This window comes from Pecten maximus, chromosome 16 (genome assembly GCF_902652985.1).
Source record: "Pecten maximus chromosome 16, xPecMax1.1, whole genome shotgun sequence".
Classification (NCBI taxonomy): domain Eukaryota; kingdom Metazoa; phylum Mollusca; class Bivalvia; order Pectinida; family Pectinidae; genus Pecten; species Pecten maximus.
Window position 1 is genome coordinate 6,384,702 of NC_047030.1, and position 17,553 is coordinate 6,402,254.

The 17,553-nt window shown below is 40.1% G+C and overlaps 1 protein-coding gene across 1 annotated transcript in view; it reads left to right on the plus strand.

Annotated features, from left to right (window-relative positions):
• LOC117345007 (zinc finger protein castor homolog 1-like) overlaps nucleotides 1-17,553 on the plus strand; it is a 30,566-nt gene that overhangs the window by 2,350 nt on the left and 10,663 nt on the right.

Below are 17,553 nucleotides of genomic sequence, written 5' to 3' on the forward strand. Positions count from 1 at the left end.
ATATTGTTTTGTATCATATTCATAAGATTTGCCATGACCATCATTACTAAATTACATTAAGTCATCTGAAAATAAAACATCTACATGTGATTTAGCTAAAAAAAAAAAGACTTAAAATAATGACAAGTTGTTTTCTTAAAACTTTATAACCAAAAATCTGCTCCTTTCTTTTGTAAGTAAAATACCTATTACCTTATCTCAGATATGATGTGATTGGCTCTAGATGTATGCAAGATCTGAACAAACTCATTAAAGCAGAAAACATTGGTCACCGTGACCTACTTTTCACTTGTGTGATTTGACCCCTGTAGGACATACAGGATCATAGAAATGAAGCTGATGGAGAAGGTTAACCAAGATGGACGGACATAGCTAATATGTTGTGTTCCTCTATTATCATGTTAGGACATTAAAATGTGACGATATGTCAGTGACCTGATTAAATGAAGAACACTTTTGTCTTTGTTTAGCTGTACTTAAGGTTTAGTCCATCTGTATTCAGACTGCCATTGAAGGCTTAGTATACCGACGGTCACCTAGATACTGCCAAAGATCAAAATTTGATTGACACATGCATAAATTATGCTGTGGATAATTTTTTTTTCATAACAAAATTCAAATTTTCAAAACATTCGTCAGCATAAAAATCTGAAAAAGAGAGTTTTACATGATACATGGCTTTTCTTAAATGATGGAGAATCATTCTTCATTAACATGTACAGATTTTATATTTTATGGATCAAAATTCTAAGGGCGAAAATTAGAATTTATTATTTTGGGTTCGTTGAGGTCATCTGTCAAATTTAGCGACCTCTACTGACAGCTCATAGAAAATTTATTAACCTTAGCTTCAGAACTGTTTTTCATTAAGGAAATTAAAATTGAAATTCACATTTTTTTCTATTCACAGAATACCTGTATATATACAATTGTTAATCTCATTACTATTCTGTACATTAGTTACATATACAATGTATAGGAATTTATTGTTTTCACGCCTCCCGACATTTATTACATCGTTTGAAAGTAAATAAATTTATGTTTAACTTTTCATGGTGATCAGTCTAGGGAGTAGACTTAATTGTCATGGAAAGATCCTTCCTGGGGCAAAATCTCATATCACTGTGGCAACCGGTGGCATTTTAACGACACTATCCCATAGGAAATTGATTCCTGGTCAGTCAGCTGACAACACAACCGGGATTGATTTTGGAATCAATGAGTCCATTTGTTTGCAGTAGTATTATTCTAAAGATCCTGCTTTTACAGTCAAAATGGAGATATTAATTGACAAATTTTCACTCAGTACTTGTATAGATCAGTCGGCTAGCAATAGAACTCAACTTCGCGGGGACTCGCAATACATATATACATTTTAATTGCTATTGACACTTATGATGAATTGAAGTTTATGTGTTGCCAGGTAGTCAGTAGTTAAATTATGGAGTTTTGTGTATTGAGTGTTTTAGGTGGTAACTCGGGTAGGCTGTCCTAGGTTAACCTGGGCAATTATCTTATCATCAACACATCTCATTGTGTACACGCTATTTATCTCAATTATTTCTCATAAACAGTATTTTTGGCTTCTACAGTTTATTTTTTTCTTTTAAAAAGTTACACTGGATAATTTTGGAAATAGGAGTAATTTCAAGATGTTAGATCTAGACTTCATGTGAATCTGACGATTTTCAGCAGTGATATATTTTCTGTCTCTGATGTCACGTTGACAGGTACAAATTGTAAAACAAATAATTTGAATAAGGTTTTAACTGATCTCTCATTGAATTCATAAAGCATCTCTTTACATCAAATTATTAGATAAGAGAGCTAGCATGTACCAAAATCTAGCCATTTTCAACAGTTTGATAATATCTGTCAATAAAGACTTACAAAAAAATCAATACTTGGCATTAAGGTGGAATGTGAGAATGCTCAAGTTGTTGCATCTCCAACATAGAAGAGTTCCATTTATGTGGGAGTTGCTTGCCCATTAGTGTACCATATTAAAGACTTACTTTGTAGATTGAATATTAAATTATTTCTTTAATTTTCACAAAATCATCTGTGTTGCGGAGATTTAAATCACAGATGTGATTTATTGAAGCACGGATTACATTACCTATTAACCTGTCATCATTCGTTAAGTTGTTTCTCCCAGTAGCGTTAATTGGAGTGATTTCAAATTATTTTATTTCCTCAGATAGTAGGTTAACTATCATCATTTGGTATGAATATTTAGGATATGATTTTAACGAGAAATCACTTTTCATTGCCTTAATTTATACAGTAGAACATTGTATTTCATATACAATTAATGTGCAAGCTGTCTTTGTTAAATGAGCAAAGATCAAATGTATCTTAAATTTGTCTTTTAGCATATTCTGACCAAAAAATGATAAAAATTAAAGCTAATGCAACTTACGATTTTACCAACTGGATTGTATGGAATGTTGCATTTGATATTAAGAAAGATTTTGTATCTCAACACGAAATAACATTATGAATATAATTAATAATATTAAAGTGAAAACTCCTATATTAAAAGATTTAAAATCATGGTGACCAAAATATTTATTGAGATCTGTGTGTATGGATATCGAGGACTGGATATTTGTACACTACACTATAATACTCTCCTTCTTTTCAGAGATAAGGCCGATAGGTATAAAAGAATGTTCAGGTAGAATTATGTGTGTGTTATCATGGTCTCCATAACAACCACAATTGTATGGGGTTGTAAATTAAATATTGTTTCTGTATACTAGGGACTAGACAAATATAGGAGATTTCTGGCATGCTTTTAAATATTTACGGTTTGAGCAACATTTTACATGTGTATATAAACTTCCAGTACAAAGTAAAGTTATATAGGGCTAATATCCTAACTATCATTGAACTATATAAGTAACTATGTTACCTTATGTCCATTCATATTGTTTGTAATACACAATTATTCAAAAAAAATGGGTGCTTTGGGGTTGTGTTTCATAAGTAATAAGATAACTTGAGACTTGTGTCCAATTAATGTGTCCTTTTTTATCGATCACAATTAAGTACCTTTCCAAATCTACACACGAGTCTGCTTTTATATAAGTTGAAAAAGCCTATAAATAGCTGGTTTTAGTTTAATCTGCCAGAAACCTTGATATAATACAAACACTGATAGGTGGAAATATTAAAACCCAGGTAAGGCTGGCAGTCAAGTGGGGCCGTCGCCTAGTCCAAAAATTTCCTCTTTTGCGCATGATTTTATGTCTAAATTCGATTTGCGTCAAGGCATTCAGCCGATGTTGCCCTAGTAACATCAAACTACGGCATTGTCACGAGTTCAATGCCTTGTTCAAACTTAGTTCTGGTCAAATAACTCTGACAAAATACAAGTCTTGATAGCATTCTATACAAAAACCATTTAATTTGTAAGCCAGTCGGTTTAATTTCAAAGTAGGAAAAATATGTATTTGGCATGAAATCAATTATTTGTTTTAAAAACTTCCAGAACTAGTAGAAACATGTATAATTAATCAGATGACATGTACAATAGTTACTAAATTTAGCATGAAAAATCTAGCAGTGGTATTAAGGCAAATTACAGGTAAATACAGGTCTTTTGAAATAATTTGTCGGAGGTAAATATATAGGGATTTATGTGTATTTTAATTCCCATACATGAGAGTTTTGTGTAGCAGTCGACAACTGAAGGGGATTAAATACAATGTTATTGTACATATATTCGTTTTATTGTAAAGCCGCATTGTATGAAATATAATATATCTTTATAAATTATGTATTGGTGTGGCAGAGGGACGGAAGAGACTTTGACAAAGGAGTTCAAATTTGCAGATTTAATTTTTTTTTTTTTAAACAGAAGGACATTCTTTGTTTGGAAAAATATCTTCCATCTAGATGAAAATTTGAAAAATAGAAATAAGCAGAAACATTATTAAACTAACTGATAATTTTTAAAGAAAATATTTTTTTGGAAAATGTCTTCAGAAGGGAAAAGTTGCTTTAGTTTAGATAGATAAAAACTTTTCTGAAATTTAAGTCCTGTTAATGAAAAGAAAATTCTATATTAAAATTATGATTGCATCAATAAAAGCAATATCCTATATATATTGAAATCTGTGAAGGAATATTCTTACAGTAAATGAACTTCCTTCCGAGTGTTACGACAGACTGATTCAGGCGAGTCTTATCAGCATAATTATCCATAATTCATGGTTTGTTTTCTTTGAAGATGAACATGGTCATGATATCGTGTGGTATGATGATTTATAAGTCTGTGAATACAAAATTTCATACTTGCCTCTCAGAATTATGAAAATTATTTATCTAAAACTAAATTGTTAAACATGATGTTGTTTGTAGATTGACACCGTTATGATAATGTGTATGTGCAGAGTCAACTCTTGTTCTGAGTACTGAAAGTCTAGATGGTAAAGTGTCTTCTTGTTGACCTTGTCTGTTTCTAGTGAAAATCTCAATTTTATTTCCAAAGTAAAGAGGATTAGGCACAAGCACTTATCCTACATCGCCCATATTTCCCTGTCACTTTTACATAGGAGTGGTTCTAAACTAAATTTACCACTCTCTATCAAATTCCTATAATATATATAAATAAACTTGTTACTCCTTTCAGTTTTCAAACTCATTTTTTAGCCCACCATCATCAGATGGTGGGCTATTCAAATCGCGCTGCGTCCGTGGTCCGTCGTCCGTCCGTCCGTCCGTCCGTCCGTCCCTCCGTCCCTCCGTCCGTAAACAATTCTTGTTATCGCTATTTCTCAGAAAGTACTGAAGGGATCTTTCTCAAATTTCATATTTAGGTTCCCCTTGGTGCCTAGTTATGCATATTGCATTTTGAGACCAATCTGAAAACAACATGGCCGACAGGCAGCCATCTTGGATTTTGACAATTGAAGTTTGTTATCGCTATTTCTCAAAAACTAATAAGGGGATCTTTCTGAAATTTCATATGTAGGTCCCCCTCAGTGCCTAGTTATGCATATTGTATTTTGAGACTAATCGGAAAACAACATGGCCGACAGGCAGCCATCTTGGATTTTGACAATTGAAGTTTGTTATCGCTATTTCTGAGAAAGCACTGAAGGGATCTTTCTCAAATTTCATATAAAGGTTCCTCTTGGTGCCTAGTTATGCATATTGCATTTTGAGACCAATTGGAAAACAACATGGCCGACAGGCAGCCATCTTGGATTTTGACAATTGAAGTTTGTTATCGCTATTTCTCAGAAACTAATGAAGGGATCTTTCTGAAATTTCATATGTAGGTTCCTCTCAGTGACTAGTTATGCACATTGAATTTTGAGACTAATCGGAAAACAACATGGCCGACAGGTAGCCATCTTGGATTTTGACAATTGAAGTTTGTTATCGCTATTTCTCAGAAACTTATGAAGGGATCTTTCTGAAATTTCATATAAAGGTTTCTCTTGGTGCCTAGTTATGCATATTGCATTTTGAGACCAATTGGAAAACAACATGGCCGACAGGCAGCCATCTTGGATTTTGACAATTGAAGTTTGTTATAGCTATTTCTCAGAAACTTATGAAGGGATCTTTCTGAAATTTCATATGTAGGTTTCCCTCGGTACCTAGTTATGCATATTGCATTTTGAGACTAATCTGAAAACAACATGGCCGACAGGCAGCCATCTTGGATTTTGACAATTGAAGTTTGTTATAGCTATTTCTCAGAAACTTATGAAGGGATCTTTCTGAAATTTCAATTGTAGCTTTGCCTCGGCGCCTAGTTATGCATATTGCATTTTGAGACTATTCGGAAAACAACATGGCCGACAGGCAGTCATCTTGGATTTTGACAATTGAAGTTTGTTATCGCTATTTCTCAGAAAGTACTGAAGGGATCTTTCTCAAATTTCATATGTAGTTTCCCTCAGTGCGTAGTTATGCATATTGCATTTTGAGACCAATCGAAAAACAACATGGCCGACAGGCAGCCATCTTGGATTTTGACAATTGAAGATTGTTATCGCTATTTATCAGAAATTGCCGAAAGGATCTTTCTGAATTTCATTTGTAGGTTGCCCTCTGTGTCTAGTTATGCATATTGGATTTTGAGACCAGTCAGAAAACAACCTGGCTGACAGGCAGCCATCTTGTATTTTGAAAATTGAAGTTTGTTATCGCTATTGTACAGAAGGTACTGAAGGGATTTTTCTCAAATTTCATATGTAGGTTCCCCTTGGTCCCTGGTATTGCATTTTGGGACCAATCGGAAAACAACATGGCCGACAGACAGCCATTATTGCTAAATCTTAAATTTTATATATAGGTTGCCCTTGTTTGAAAAGTACTAGAGGGCTGTTTCTGAATTTACACAGATTAGTAAGACTTACAGGAAGGGAAAAGTAGAGAAAAGATCAATCTGACATGGAACCTATAAAGATCATTCAATGGTGGGCGCCAAGATCCCTCTGGGATCTCTTGTTTAAAGAACACTATTATTGGATACATTTTTTTGTAAATGTAATTATGTTAGCACAAGCATTTTAGAAGTTGATAGCACAGCATATAATATCATTATCATACAGGAATTATAGACCTGTCTAACAGATTTTAAGAATTTATGGTCCTCTGGCTGCATCTTGCATTGCAAGATAACATGTCTTTGGTAACACTAAATATAAATATGTCCAGTATCAGAACTTATTCATTATATATATTCATAAATTAATGTGGTCATAATTTTTTTGTGGAATGGAAAATGTTTGATGCCCTACTGTCCAGAATATCATAATTTACTAGGTAAAAGACCAGGGACTAACTGCACTGAAAATGGCATTCCCAAAAATGGTTTAACAATTTATATACATGTTGCTGGCAACTGTAAAATACACCTGTTTTATAAGAGATCAATTTTCTTGTTTAATCTCATCAATTTATCTGGAATCTCAATTGAACATTATAGTCCCCCACCACCTCCCCTATCCTGTACCTCAATCCTACAGTACTAGTCCCCACCACCTCCCCTATCCTGTACCTCAATCCTACAGTACTAGTCCCCCACCACCTCCCCTATCCTGTACCTCAATCCTACAGTACAATCCCCCACCACCTCCCCTATCCTGCACCTCAATCCTACAGTACTAGTCCCCCACCACCTCCCCTATCCTGTACCTCAATCCTACAGTACTAGTCCCCCACCACCTCCCCCTATCCTGTACCTCAATCCTACAGTACAATCCCCCACCACCTCCCCTATCCTGCACCTCAATCCTACAGTACTAGTCCCCACCACCTCCCCTATCCTGTACCTCAATCCTACAGTACTAGCCCCCACCACCTCCCCTATCCTGTACCTCAATCCTACAGTACTAGTCCCCCACCACCTCCCCTATCCTGTACCTCAATCCTACAGTACTAGTCCCCCACCACCTCCCCTATCCTGTACCTCAATCCTACAGTACAATCCCCACCACCTCCCCTATCCTGTACCTCAATCCTACAGTACTAGTCCCCACCACCTCCCCTATCCTGTACCTCAATCCTACAGTACTAGTCCCCCCCCACCTCCCCTATCCTGTACCTCAATCCTACAGTACTAGTCCCCCACCACCTCCCCTATCCTGTACCTCAATCCTACAGTACCAGTCCCCCACCACCTCCCCTATCCTGTACCTCAATCCTACAGTACTAGTCCCCCACCACCTCCCCTATCCTGTACCTCAATCCTACAGTACTAGTCCCCACCACCTCCCCTATCCTGTACCTCGATCCTACAGTACTAGTCCCCACCACCTCCCCTATCCTATACCTCAATCCTACAGTACTAGTCCCCCACCACCTCCCCTATCCTGTACCTCGATCCTACAGTACTAGTCCCCCACCACCTCCCCTATCCTGTACCTCAATCCTACAGTACTAGTCCCCCACCACCTCCCCTATCCTGTACCTCAATCCTACAGTACTAGTCCCCCACCACCTCCCCCTATCCTGTACCTCAATCCTACAGTACAATCCCCCACCACCTCCCCTATCCTGCACCTCAATCCTACAGTACTAGTCCCCACCACCTCCCCTATCCTGTACCTCAATCCTACAGTACTAGCCCCCACCACCTCCCCTATCCTGTACCTCAATCCTACAGTACTAGTCCCCCACCACCTCCCCTATCCTGTACCTCAATCCTACAGTACTAGTCCCCCACCACCTCCCCTATCCTGTACCTCGATCCTACAGTACTAGTCCCCCACCACCTCCCCTATCCTGTACCTCAATCCTACAGTACTAGTCCCCACCACCTCCCCTATCCTGTACCTCAATCCTACAGTACTAGTCCCCCACCACCTCCCCTATCCTGTACCTCAATCCTACAGTACTAGTCCCCCACCACCTCCCCTATCCTGTACCTCAATCCTACAGTACTAGTCCCCCACCACCTCCCCTATCCTGTACCTCAATCCTACAGTACTAGTCCCCACCACCTCCCCTATCCTGTACCTCAATCCTACAGTACTAGTCCCCCACCACCTCCCCTATCCTGTACCTCAATCCTACAGTACTAGTCCCCACCACCTCCCCTATCCTGTACCTCAATCCTACAGTACAATCCCCCACCACCTCCCCTATCATGTACCTCAATCCTACAGTACTAGTCCCCCACCACCTCCCCTATCCTGTACCTCAATCCTACAGTACTAGTCCCCCACCACCTCCCCTATCCTGTACCTCAATCCTACAGTACTAGTCCCCCACCACCTCCCCTATCCTGTACCTCAATCCTACAGTACTAGTCCCCCACCACCCTCCCCTATCCTGTACCTCAATCCTACAGTACTAGTCCCCCACCACCTCCCCTATCCTGTACCTCAATCCTACAGTACTAGTCCCCCACCACCTCCCCTATCCTGTACCTCAATCCTACAGTACAATCCCCCACCACCTCCCCTATCCTGTACCTCAATCCTACAGTACTAGTCCCCCACCACCTCCCCTATCCTGTACCTCAATCCTACAGTACTAGTCCCCCACCACCTCCCCTATCCTGTACCTCAATCCTACAGTACAATCCCCACCACCTCCCCTATCCTGTACCTCAATCCTACAGTACTAGCCCCCACCACCTCCCCTATCCTGTACCTCAATCCTACAGTACAATCCCCACCACCTCCCCTATCCTGTACCTCAATCCTACAGTACTAGTCCCCCACCACCTCCCCTATCCTGTACCTCAATCCTACAGTACTAGTCCCCCACCACCTCCCCTATCCTGTACCTCAATCCTACAGTACTAGTCCCCATCACCTCCCCTATCCTGTACCTCAATCCTACAGTACTAGTCCCCACCACCTCCCCTATCCTGTACCTCAATCCTACAGTACAATCCCCCACCACCTCCCCTATCCTGCACCTCAATCCTACAGTACTAGTCCCCCACCACCTCCCCTATCCTGTACCTCAATCCTACAGTACAATCCCCACCACCTCCCCTATCCTGTACCTCAATCCTACAGTACTAGTCCCCCACCACCTCCCCTATCCTGTACCTCAATCCTACAATACTAGTCCCCACCACCTCCCCTATCCTGTACCTCAATCCTACAGTACAATCCCCCACCACCTCCCCTATCCTGTACCTCAATCCTACAGTACAATCCCCCACCACCTCCCCTATCCTGTACCTCAATCCTACAGTACTAGTCCCCCACCACCTCCCCTATCCTATACCTCAATCCTACAGTACTAGTCCCCACCACCTCCCCTATCCTGTACCTCAATCCTACAGTACTAGTCCCCATCCACCTCCCCTATCCTGTACCTCAATCCTACAGTACAATCCCCCACCACCTCCCCTATCCTGTACCTCAATCCTACAGTACTAGTCCCCACCACCTCCCCTATCCTGTACCTCAATCCTACAGTACTAGTCCCCCACCACCTCCCCTATCCTATACCTCAATCCTACAGTACTAGTCCCCACCACCTCCCCTATCCTGTACCTCAATCCTACAGTACTAGTCCCCCACCACCTCCCCTATCCTGTACCTCAATCCTACAGTACTAGTCCCCACCACCTCCCCTATCCTGTACCTCAATCCTACAGTACTAGTCCCCCACCACCTCCCCTATCCTGTACCTCAATCCTACAGTACAATCCCCCACCACCTCCCCTATCCTGTACCTCAATCCTACAGTACTAGTCCCCCACCACCTCCCCTATCCTGTACCTCAATCCTACAGTACTAGTCCCCCACCACCTCCCCTATCCTGTACCTCAATCCTACAGTACTAGTCCCCCACCACCTCCCCTATCCTGTACCTCAATCCTACAGTACTAGTCCCCACCACCTCCCCTATCCTGTACCTCAATCCTACAGTACTAGTCCCCCACCACCTCCCCTATCCTGTACCTCAATCCTACAGTACAATCCCCCACCACCTCCCCTATCCTGCACCTCAATCCTACAGTACTAGTCCCCACCACCTCCCCTATCCTGTACCTCAATCCTACAGTACAATCCCCCACCACCTCCCCTATCCTGTACCTCAATCCTACAGTACTAGTCCCCCACCACCTCCCCTATCCTGTACCTCAATCCTACAGTACTAGTCCCCACCACCTCCCCTATCCTGTACCTCAATCCTACAGTACTAGTCCCCATCACCTCCCCTATCCTGTACCTCAATCCTACAGTACTAGTCCCCCACCACCTCCCCTATCCTGTACCTCAATCCTACAGTACTGGTCCCCACCACCTCCCCCTATCCTGTACCTCAATCCTACAGTACTAGTCCCCACCACCTCCCCTATCCTGTACCTCAATCCTACAGTACAATCCCCACCACCTCCCCTATCCTGTACCTCAATCCTACAGTACTAGTCCCCACCACCTCCCCTATCCTGTACCTCAATCCTACAGTACTAGTCCCCATCACCTCCCCTATCCTGTACCTCAATCCTACAGTACTAGTCCCCCACCACCTCCCCTATCCTGTACCTCAATCCTACAGTACTAGTCCCCCACCACCTCCCCTATCCTGTACCTCAATCCTACAGTACTAGTCCCCCACCACCTCCCCTATCCTGTACCTCAATCCTACAGTACTAGTCCCCACCACCTCCCCTATCCTGTACCTCAATCCTACAGTACTAGTCCCCACCACCTCCCCTATCCTGTACCTCAATCCTACAGTACCAGTCCCCACCACCTCCCCTATCCTGTACCTCAATCCTACAGTACTAGTCCCCACCACCTCCCCTATCCTGTACCTCAATCCTACAGTACTAGTCCCCACCACCTCCCCTATCCTGTACCTCAATCCTACAGTACAATCCCCCACCACCTCCCCTATCCTGTACCTCAATCCTACAGTACTAGCCCCCCACCAACCGCCCCTATCCATGTACCTCAATCCTACAGTACTAGTCCCCCACCACCTCTCCCCCCTTCCTTGTAACCTCAATCCTACAGTACAATCCCCCACCAACATCCCCTATCCTGTTACCTCAATCCTACAGTACCTAAGTCCCCCACCACCTCCCCTCATGCCTGTACCTCAATCCTACAGTACAAGTCCCCACCACCCTCCCCTATCCTGTACCTCAATCCTACAGTACATATTCACCCACCACCTTCCCCTATCCTGTACCTACAATCCTACAGTACTTAATCCCCCTCACCCTCCCCTATCCTGTACCTCAATCCTACAGTACTAGTCCCCACCACCTCCCCTCCATCCTGTACCTCATCCTACAGTACTAAGTCCCCCACCACCTCCTCCCTATCCTGTACCTCAAATCCTACAGTACTAATCCCCCACCACCTCCCCTATCCTGTACCTCAATCCTACAGTACTAGTCCCCCACCACCTCCCCTATCCTGTACCTCAATCCTACAGTACTAGTCCCCCCACCTCCCCTACCCCCCCCCCACCACCTCCCCTATCCTGTACCTCAATCCTACAGTACAATCCCCCACCACCTCCCCTATCCTGTACCTCAATCCTACAGTACTAGTCCCCACCACCTCCCCTATCCTGTACCTCAATCCTACAGTACTAGTCCCCCACCACCTCCCCTATCCTGTACCTCAATCCTACAGTACTAGTCCCCCATCACCTCCCCTATCCTGTACCTCAATCCTACAGTACAATCCCCCACCACCTCCCCTATCCTGTACCTCAATCCTACAGTACAATCCCCACCACCTCCCCTATCCTGTACCTCAATCCTACAGTACAATCCCCACCACCTCCCCTATCCTGTACCTCAATCCTACAGTACTAGTCCCCCACCACCTCCCCTATCCTGTACCTCAATCCTACAGTACTAGTCCCCCACCACCTCCCCTATCCTGTACCTCAATCCTACAGTACTAGTCCCCCACCACCTCCCGTATCCTGTACCTCAATCCTACAGTACTAGTCCCCCACCACCTCCCCTATCCTGTACCTCAATCCTACAGTACTAGTCCCCCACCACCTCTCCTATCCTGTACCTCAATCCTACAGTACTAGTCCCCCACCACCTCCCCTATCCTGTACCTCAATCCTACAGTACTAGTCCCCATCACCTCCCCTATCCTGTACCTCAATCCTACAGTACTAGCCCCCAACACCTTCCCGTATCCTGTACCTCAATCCTGCCTTATGTATGACCCCCCCCCCCCCCCAACCTTTCACCTGAACCTGTAATGTATCAATACCCAATTCAAAATTTCTCATCAATCACCACACTTTTCCATCCAGTATGACCATCCTGCTGTACCAATCTAACCACTACCCCAACCCCCCTTCATCCTGTAACGCAAGTATATTGGGCCTATTTCCTATTATCTTGAGTTTTGTCAAGGGCACATCTCCTTGAATGCTCCAAATTGGCCAAGGAGAATTTTGAATCAAGCATAATTTTGTGGAAATATGATATTATCGCAGCTAGAAAATGAGATCTTATATAAATAAGGCTAATTGTCCAAAATTGTCATGTCAGATACGATTTCCTCCTCGCTTTTTGATTGGGAATAGTGTTTTAAGAGTTTTACACTTAAGACTGTCTAGCTAGGTGCAGTTGTTAAAAATGTCTTGACAGAACTTGAAGACTTGTAATGTTATTGGTACAAGGCTTTAGGGGGTTAGTACTTGTTGTGTATATTGTCAATTAATGCAGGACCATGGCTTGTGTTTAAACTGTAACATTAGATGGGTGATCAGAGTTCACATCTTTATCAGAATTAATCTGGAGTTTCTGTATCACTGTGGCCCCATATTTTCTATACTTCAGCTGTTTTATAATATTAGTGGGCTATAGTGAGCCTTCAAGAGGCTATCTAAGTGTAAAATATGGGACTTGTTGGGTGGTTGACATGTATACTTATATATTATATTTATCAGCAGAATTCTTCACGAGACAGTAAATTTTGACAAGGCATTTATACATGCTGAAAGAAGAATTAGAAACTACCTGGAGAGGAAAAAAAGAAATAAATACAGTTTGCTCAGAGGGCCAAATAATTTACTGTTAAATTATCTGGTTTTGGTGATATTTGACATGTATCTTGCTTAGATGTAATAATGGCTACTTCTTGAAATAAATGAAATTAAAACTTGTACGTTACAACATTTTCTGAAGATGGTTTCAGTCATTGCGGTATTTTGTGACAATTTGAACTGAACTCTCTTCAGATAAATCACATTGAAGTTTATACCAGGTAGGTGTCAGTTTCATTGAAATTGAAATTCTTCCAAATTATGAGGCTAAAAGAGAAAGGATAATTGATCCTTGAACCCCCCCCCATCCCCTCCTCCTCCAAATGTCAAACATAAAAAATTCAGACCTCTTCTACCATATGTCCTGTTAAAGTTATCATGTGAACAATACAGGTCCCACAAGCCTTTTGTTTTCCAAAATGATTGAGACCACAGCTTCTTACAACCTTGAATGAAACTATCACTTAAATATTTAAAATTTTCAATATCATGTTGATTGTGCAAAACATTTTATATGCATTATTATATACCAGAAAATGTATTGAGCTCTTTACATTTACCTGAAATGAGATATATATTCAATAATGTTTATTTAAGGATTGGCTTTGGTTTATACTGTATTTACCTACGTAGGTATGTGTGTTTTATTCTGTCTCTAATATGCCGTCTGTTAAAAGCATACCCCAGTGTAGTCAGTCATTAATTATAGAGCTTTGTTCTTCAAAATATCTGTCTTTATAATCAAAAGCATTAGTCGTTTTTTGAAGCACACGTTTATATGAACTGGTTATTGACAAACTGTGTGCTGGCAGCATTGGTCTGTAAACAATATGATTGGCATCACTGGCTATAGGTAGATACATAGGTCCTGTGCATTAATGGTTGAGGAGAAAATGAATTATTCAACAAAAATTCCTCTCAAACGATTGAAATAACAGCCTGTAGCCGGGTGGATGCTATGGCAACCAAATGATTTTCTCTGTGAACATACTCCGAGAAATTTGCAAAAGCCTACCTGGGACGTTTAGACTGACAGGACTACCCGTCGGATCAATAGCAGGTAGCTTTGTCTGCCGCGCTGTGGTGAAAAATTGATGTATGTGGGCTCGTAATGCCAACACAGGTACATACTATCGCACCAATATCCCTTTCTTTGTCGTCTCCACTGTATCAACCGTTACCACGGTTACCTCAATACTTACGCCAAACTTTGGACCTGTATTGACAGAGCCGGGGGTTTTGTTCTCGGCCAAGTTTGTTCAATGATGAGAAAATAATGGATATTGTGTATAGTTCAATAAAACTTGGGGAAAATGGAAAATGGATTTTTCAGTGAAATATAGCTTTCTCTCATATTTACCTTTGTTTGCTTATAATTAGTAATGTAGTAGTAATTGATAGTTGGGATCTAACACAGCAATTAGTGAAAACATTGTCAATTAACCACTGAACTGTGTCAGCCTGGTATTATTATTAATTAAGAACAAAATACCACAGCAGGAATTCCCTTTGAATCGAGAAACAATTTTAAAGCAAAATTTTAATTATTGAGTATACATCATTTTTCATGTTTCAGTGAATAGAATGCAAACACCAGAATTTAATGTTTTCTGGTATTCAGTTCTATAGTGAACAACTGTAAAAACTGAAAAATTGCACTTGATCTGGAAACAAAGAAGATTAATGATAATACAGAGATGTTCTGTTGCAGAAAATTCATTTCAAATCTATCTGGATCAAATGTTTTATTGGATTTATCAAATTAATTAATTGTTAATAGAATATTTATTGAACTTAATTGTTGAAGCTGTATGAAAATGGACAAATTTACCTGTCATCTAATTCTAAAGTAGTTATTGGGGTGGTTATAGTGTAAGGGGATAGGGTAGGGGGCACGGAGAAAATTGACAGAAATGTTGTTATAACGGATGTTTAATATCATGTTTCAATAAATTACTTGCTGGTTTTAATAAAAGCCTAAAGATGGGGCACCTGCATGTGTAATATATTGTAATTTATACCTTGAGATGGCTAGTACATGTTTGATGTTTCTGGCGAATATGCATTTCTGAAGTGTTACAGATAATTCGTGGCAAACAAGGTTAAATATCCTTTAGGTCATTTAGTAAATTTGGTGAAAAGGTTAATTTCTTTGTCTTGAAATTGTATGTCATTAATTTCAAAACTGAATTTGAATTATAAAGTAAAATTGTTAATTTTTAGCATGCCGTGATGGAAGTCCAGGGGAGCCATTGTTATACCCCTGGCGTCAGCGGAATCCCTAGACAGCTCAAGTTTTTATTTAAAACAGTGTTGTGTCATTACTAATGAGGATACAGCTTACGTATGAACATAATTATACCTTTTGACAAGTGCAGACCGTGAACTTTGATCTACTTTTAAAAAACTGTAACCTTGACCACTGATGTTAACTGTATCAGATAGGGCTTTCATATTTGACATGTGTGTTCCTTGTGACAAAATCTTTCTATTGGTACTGTATTTGTGACCTGCTGACCTTGACTGTGACCTTTGACCTACTTTTAAAAAATAAATTAGAAATTTTCTACTCTGCAAGCTGTTTTGTCTTCTTACAACTCTTTAATTATTTTATTAAGTACAATTCCTAGGAATGCATGAAACTTAACTATAAACAACTGTTACAGAAATAATGAACAGAGTTTTAAATTGTGTCTCATTTAGCCATTATACCAGACATTGTTATTATTCTAAAACCCTAGATAGCTTAAGTCTAAATATCTTTTGAGACACAAAGTACAGCAAATTTTTTCTGTATTTCTTTAAAGTACTGCAATATAATCTATGTTTGAAGTTCCGGTCCCATGCAGACAGTATTTTATACACTAGATGGCCTGTGACTAATTTTGTTGTTAAGATCTTTATTGAATTATCGTGAAAACTACAGTACTATAGACCAGCTTGGAACAGCTGACATTTTTCTCAGGTTTTATCACCAAATTAAGACCTGTTTTGATAAAATTCTGACATTACATAGTACTTGTAGATCATGTGAATTGAATTTTTTTGCTATCTTTAGGAAACGCTTAATCTGAAGTATAAAGATAGACGGAACACATGTTGTAGCATGAACTTACTGGTGTCCAAAACTCATTGTCCTTTATCCTTATTTAATACTGATAAGAAAATGTCATAAATGTAAAATTCTATGTCTATAATTCAGTGATATGGTGTAGGACTTTAAATTATTACACTGATCAATGTCATTATTGTCAGAACTCAATAATTGAAGTGTTCTGTAAAATTGTTATTAATTTGTGTTTAATTGACTTCATTCTTGTATAACATCAGTCAATTATATGAAGTCTACTCAATCATGCAAACAGCTGTTGAATCAATTTACACTATTAACCATGAATTATTATGATAAGATAATAATAGAAAAATGAAGCAAATCTTAAGAGTTTCAAGGTGACTCACTCAATCTCATCACTGTCTTGAATGTATCTCCGGCTAAAGATGTATTCAAATTTTATTTCCCTACTGAAATATACCCCATTGTAAAACTGCCCCCATCTGAACTCTTCTCTTTCGATAATTTCCACCCAAAAAATCAACATATGGTTAAATACAGGGGGATATTATTGACCTCACCCATTCTGAAATCCTCAGCCCATCAAATATCACTTTTCAACATTTGACCACTTACAATGCCAACAAAATTCATTTTTGATAAATTGATAACCTTCCCCCTAAGGTCATAACTCCCCCACCCTCACTTACTTTTTACTTTTTTGGGTAGAATTCATTGAAAGAGAATAAATTTTGATTGGGGGGGGGGGGGGGGGGAGATATTTAACTTTTTATAATAAAGATGAATTAATAAAGAGCAGGGCTGGCGTCCCAATAGCCTTTTAAGCATAGAAAATTAAAAAGACTCTATCCATTTTTTCAGGAAGATGATTTAAATTATTCACAAGGACCCCATTTTATCTGAAAAGGACCCCATTTATGAAATGTCCCACACAAACCCTGAAAGAGTACATTTGTATTCAGAAACTTGTGTTAGGAGGGTACTAAATGCATTTCAATGAGAACATGAGT